Source organism: Bison bison, unplaced genomic scaffold (assembly GCF_000754665.1).
Source record: "Bison bison bison isolate TAMUID 2011002044 unplaced genomic scaffold, Bison_UMD1.0 scf7180017864371, whole genome shotgun sequence".
In the NCBI taxonomy this organism is placed as follows: domain Eukaryota; kingdom Metazoa; phylum Chordata; class Mammalia; order Artiodactyla; family Bovidae; genus Bison; species Bison bison.
In genome coordinates this window covers 6,945,512-6,950,965 of record NW_011494943.1, presented here as the reverse complement: position 1 = coordinate 6,950,965, position 5,454 = coordinate 6,945,512, and the positions used below count along the sequence as shown (strand labels likewise).

The 5,454-nt window shown below is 51.9% G+C and overlaps 4 non-coding genes across 4 annotated transcripts; 2 read left to right on the top strand and 2 right to left on the bottom strand.

The window, feature by feature from the left end:
• Positions 1-3,047: 3,047 nt before the first annotated feature.
• TRNAR-CCU lies at positions 3,048-3,120 on the bottom strand. Its single transcript has one exon. It is a non-coding gene; the product is annotated as a tRNA-Arg (tRNA).
• A 472-nt stretch (positions 3,121-3,592) lies between these two features.
• Positions 3,593-3,665, top strand: TRNAR-UCG. Its single transcript has one exon. It is a non-coding gene; the product is annotated as a tRNA-Arg (tRNA).
• Positions 3,666-3,991: 326 nt separating this feature from the next.
• On the top strand, positions 3,992-4,064 carry TRNAR-CCU. Its single transcript has one exon. It is a non-coding gene; the product is annotated as a tRNA-Arg (tRNA).
• Positions 4,065-4,477: 413 nt separating this feature from the next.
• Positions 4,478-4,550, bottom strand: TRNAR-CCU. The gene has a single exon. It is a non-coding gene; the product is annotated as a tRNA-Arg (tRNA).
• Positions 4,551-5,454: the final 904 nt, after the last annotated feature.

Genomic DNA, 5,454 nt, shown 5'->3' with positions numbered 1-5,454 from the left:
CAGGTCAGGAAGCAACAGTTAGAACTGGACATGGAACAACAGACTGGCTCCAAATAGGAAAAGGAGTTCGTCAAGGCTGTATATTGTCACCCTGTTTATTTAACTTACATGCAGAGTACATCATGAGAAATGCTGGACTGGAAGAAACACAAGCTGGAATCAAGATTGCCGGGAGAAGTATCAATAACCTCAGATATGCAGATGATACCACGTTATGGCAGAAAGTGAAGAGCAACTCAAAAGCCTCTTGATGAAAGTGAAAGTGGAGAGTAAAAAAGTTGGCTTAAAGCTCAACATTCAGAAAATGAAGATCATGGCATCCGGTCCCATCACTTCATGGGAAATAGATGGGGAAACAGTGGAAACAGTGTCAGACTTTATTTTTTGGGCTCCAAAATCACTGCAGATGGTGACTGCAGCCATGAAATTAAGAGGTGCTTACTCCTTGGAAGGAAAGTTATGACCAACCTAGATAGCATATTCAAAAGCAGAGACATTACTTTGCCAACAAAGGTCCGTCTAGTCAAGGCTATGGTTTTTCCTGTGGTCATGTATGGATGTGAGAGTTGGACTGTGAAGAAGGCTGAGTGCCGAAGAATTGATGCTTTTGAAGTGTGGTGTTGGAGAAGACTCTTGAGAGTCCCTTGGACTGCAAGGAGATCCAACCAGTCTATTCTGAAGGAGATCAGCCCTGGGATTTCTTTGGAAGGAATGATGCAAAAGCTGAAACTCCAGTACTTTGGCCACCTCATGCAAAGAGTTGACTCATTGGAAAAGACTCTGATGCTGGGAGGGATTGGGGGCAGAAGGAGAAGGGGACGACAGAGGATGAGATGGCTAGATGGCATCACTGACTCAATGGACGTGAGTCTGAGTGAACTCCAGGAGTTGGTGATGGACAGGGAGGCCTAGTGTGCTGCGATTCATGGGGTCACAGAGTCAGACACGACTGAGGGACTGATCTGACCTGATCTGATCTGATCGTGTCTTAATTTAAACAAAAGTATTTCAGGATAAACTAATAGACCTAGTTAATGACAAAAGTCCTTTACAAAGTATTCCAGTTAATAAATGTGGAAAGAAAAGTAACATTGGGAAAATTGCTATTTTGTGATCCCTAATGAAGTACTGCTGCTGCTGCTGCTAAGTCACTTCATTCGTGTCCGACTCTGTGCGACCCCATGGACTGCAGCCTACCAGGCTTCCCTGTCCATGGACTTCTCCAGGCAAGAACACTGGAGTGGGTTGCCATTTCCTTTTCCAATGCATGAAAGTGGAAAGTGAAAGTGAAGTCGCTCAGTCGTGTCTGACTCTTAACGACCCCATGGACTGCAGCCTACCAGGCTCCTCCATCCACGGGATTTTCCGGGCAACAGTACTGGAGTGGGGTGCCATTGCCTTCTCCCTAATGAAGTACAGTTGACCCTTAACACAAGTTGGAACTGATTGGGACCATTTATATGTGGATTTTTTTTTTTTTAAGTACATACTACAGAACTATACCATCTGAGGTCAGTTGAACCTGCGGGTGCAGAGAGCAGAGTGTAAAGTTAGTCAAGATTATTTGACTGAGAAGGGTCGGCAGCCCTAATCCCTAAATTGATCCAGGGTCAACTGTAGTTTATTCAGGCAAAGATCGTTCACGGACCTGCTAGAGCCTCCATTCATGGTTTGGTCATTTCTTCCCTGAATCACAGTCTCTCCCTAAGAGGTCTCCCTGCCTGTACTCTCACCTGCCTCTAATTCCTTCTTAAAATATACATATATATATAGGAGTATAGTTGATTTACCGGAGAAGGCAGTGGCACCCACTCCAGTACTCTTGCCTGGAAAATCCCATGGACGGAGGAGCCTGGTGGGCTGCAATCCATGGGGTCGCTAAGAGTCGGAAACGACTGAGCGACTTCACTTTCACTTTTCACTTTCACGCACTGGAAAAGGAAATGGCAACCCACTCCAGTGTTCTTGCCTGGAGAATCCCAGGGACGGGGGAGCCTGGTGGGCTGCCGTCTCTGGGGTCGCACAGAGTCGGACACGACTGAAGTGACTTAGCAGAGCAGAGCATAGTTGATTTACAGTGTTGTCTTTAATTCATTTATTAAGGTGCTGCCAAGGGGATTTTTTCAAAATGCAAATATAGTTATCTTATTCCTCTGCTTAAAACCCTCTGCCCACGAGATCAAATGCAATTTGCTTACTCCAGGGTCCTCTGGGTACTTTGTTCTCCTCCCCTGGTTGTGGCCATAGCAAGTTGCTACCTGCCCCTCTCACACCACCCTTACTATCAGACACTTGGCATTCCAGCTGGTAATCCTAGAAGCTTAGAAAGAGGCAGAGGACTCTAGAATACTCTGTTGAGTGCCAAAACAATCCTTTTTCATATTCTTTTCCATTATGTTTATCATAGGATATTGAATCTAGTTCCCTGTGCTAAGCAGGAAGACCTTGTTTATCTGTTAATCCCTTTTTAAACAGCGCTGCGATCACCCAATGCGAGCAGGGTCATCTTTTACCCATGGGACCTGGGTGCACACAAGAGACTGGCCGTTGTCGCCCCACTGTCCAAGGAGCGTGCAAACACAAGCGTCCTTGCACCCCTTCTCGCCGCAGCACAGGGCACTGGCGGGCGCGCTCTCAAACGAAGGGCACGGAGCTGGTCAGCGCCCACCCCGACCCGGCCTGCCTGTCTCCAGCTGGGGGCTCCGGGGGGCAGGGAGGGACGGGGTTGCTACTGCGTGGTCTGCTTTTAACTTCACAAAGATGGACTCGCACTGAACAAGCTCGCTTCTTTTGCACAGGGATTCGTAGCTGGCGGAGCCCGTTCGCCACGTGACTGTTTAGACGTCAACCCAGAGAGACAACACGAAATGGGGAACCATTTGCCCTCGTATCAGTCTACCTCTCAGAGTAGAGTCAGGCTCGATCAAAATGAAACGGCAAAGTGGCATCCACAAACACGAAAACGGTCTCAGAAGGAAGGAGAAAAACTTGCCATCTGGTGGTCGTGAAGGGATGTAAAGATGAACGTTCGGTGGTCTATCCACCCCCACCCCAGATGGGACTCGAACCCACAATCCCTGGCTTAGGAGGCCAGTGCCTTATCCATTAGGCCACTGGGGCTTCACGAAAATGGCGCTCGATCACTTGTCTCTTGAACTATGACGCCGCAGGCCGGCGTAGTGACGTCAACCGGAAGTTCCCAGGTGCAAAGCCTAACTGGACACGAGCCCCAGGTGATGGAAGTAGCTGCGAGGAGAGGGTCCCGCGCTGTCTCCGCGCCTGAAACAAGGGCAATGGCCGGGTTTGGTTGCGGCGCAAGAGTGTCGCCCTCTTCTCAGGATTAAAGCGTTTCGACCACGAAGGGGCTCAAACGCTTAATCCGAAGTCAGACACACTACTTCTTGGGGCACGCTGCCTCCTCGCTAAGTGGGAGCCACCTGCGGCCGCCCCGGCGCTGGCGCAGAGTGTCTGTTGCTCTGCAACCCCGAGGACGCGCGCCCTGAGGCTAAAAGCCCACGGTTTTCTCCCTCGGGCCAACGCCGCCTCCGGGAGGGTGCGCTCAACTATCTTCCCACGAATCGCTACGCTCTGGGACCGCGTGGCCTAACGGATAAGGCGTCTGACTTCGGATCAGAAGATTGAGGGTTCGAGTCCCTTCGTGGTCGGCTTCGTTTTGGACGAGCAGCTCCTCCCGAGTTCAGAATGCGAACCCGCTTTCTTCATGATTTCATCCGCCTGGTTCTGCTTCCTTCAGGCGTTCACTTTCCGCGCCCCTTGCCGTCCGTCATCGTCCTCAGTTTCGCCTCACCGTGAAGTTTTAACTTTTCGCGTGGCCCCGCGGCCGCGCCCCCTACTTGTCCTGTAGGCCTCTCGGGCCCGGCCCTGGTCCTCGGGGTCCGCGGTCCGGCCGGCGTCGTGGTAGGGCCGATTGAGGCCTGTGCGCGCGCCGCTGCGCGTTACTACGGACCACGTGGTCGGCCCAGGCCGTCGCGCCCCAGTGGCCTAATGGATAAGGCACTGGCCTCCTAAGCCAGGGATTGTGGGTTCGAGTCCCACCTGGGGTGGTGTCGGGGCGGGAGCGCTTTGGCCCCACGTTAGCTTTTGCGATCGCAGAGCACGAGCCTCCGAGGTTGCAGCCTAGGGATCTGGGGACTCAGGGGCGCCCCACCCGCGTGCTCTCAGCTCGCCTTCTGCTGTGCAGCTGACCCGGACCTCGTTTGCAGTCAAATAGTCGGCGCGTCCCGGCCCGGGACTCAGTGTCCCTCAGCCCCTCCTCCCGCCCTGGTGACCTCGCATCCTTCCCCCCTCCTTGTCCGCTCGGCCTGTTCGCTGTCCAAAAGTCAGCGGCCTCCAGGTCCCTGCTTTGGGATCTAGCCGGTTTTCCATCCGCGGACCGGAGCCCGGTGTGTTGGGAGTCTTTCGAGCGGCGGAACTATTGGCACATGGATTCTAGAGTGCAAGGACCAAAAAGATGCTCTACCCCAGGTGGGACTCGAACCCACAATCCCTGGCTTAGGAGGCCAGTGCCTTATCCATTAGGCCACTGGGGCCTGCGGCTCGATTTCGCGACATCTCTGCCTCTAGTAGGCGGTCCGATCCCGGGCCTTACAAATGACGGCTTAGCGAGGCAAACGCCCTGGGATGCGGTGCCCGGGCCGCGCCAAAGCGAGACCTTGGATGCTCACGGAAACCCGCGAGGAAGAAACATGGTGGGAAGTCATCTGCCGCCCCCATTAGCCGCACCGGCAAGCACACGGGTGCTGGGAGGCCGGCGCTGATTCTGCCCGGACACCTGACTATGGATGGCGGGCGAAAGCTGAGGTTTGTAGGCATTTCCAAATTTTACTGTCATAGCTAAGTGTAGTAAGTGAACGAGAGCAAACTCGTCTCAAGCACGAGTCCTGAAACAAACAGTAACACTCTCCCCCATCATGAAACAATGTACAACCTGAAGGAACACATCCTTCCAGTCTTGATAGTAGAAATATATAGGTACGCAATTACAGAATAGAGCGAAAAGAAATGGATCACCCAACTAGACACTTTAATATCTTGTTTCTTTAGGACTGTTATACAAAAGGGAATACAAATACAGAAAAGCACATTTAAAAATGTTACACATGTTGAAAACCCACTACTGAAATCCATACCTATTGGAAAAATGTAAGGGAAGGAGAGTCAGCCCAGGGCAGTCAGTGCCTGCTCCCCGCCTGTGCTTGCGCTGAGATCTTAGCTCTCAGGGACTTGGAGACGTTCTTTTTTCTTTCTCTCTCCCACTTACAGAGTCTGCACAAACCCATAATACCAACAAGAAAGAGGAATGTACCCCACCTGGCTCCCGTCTCCTTCCTTAAGCCTGTCCTCTTTTCAGTTAACTAAATGCTCTGCTTGTTGAGGTGTAACATCCACGCAGTAAGGTGTACACATCTCAAGGTCATGGCTGGAGGAGATACA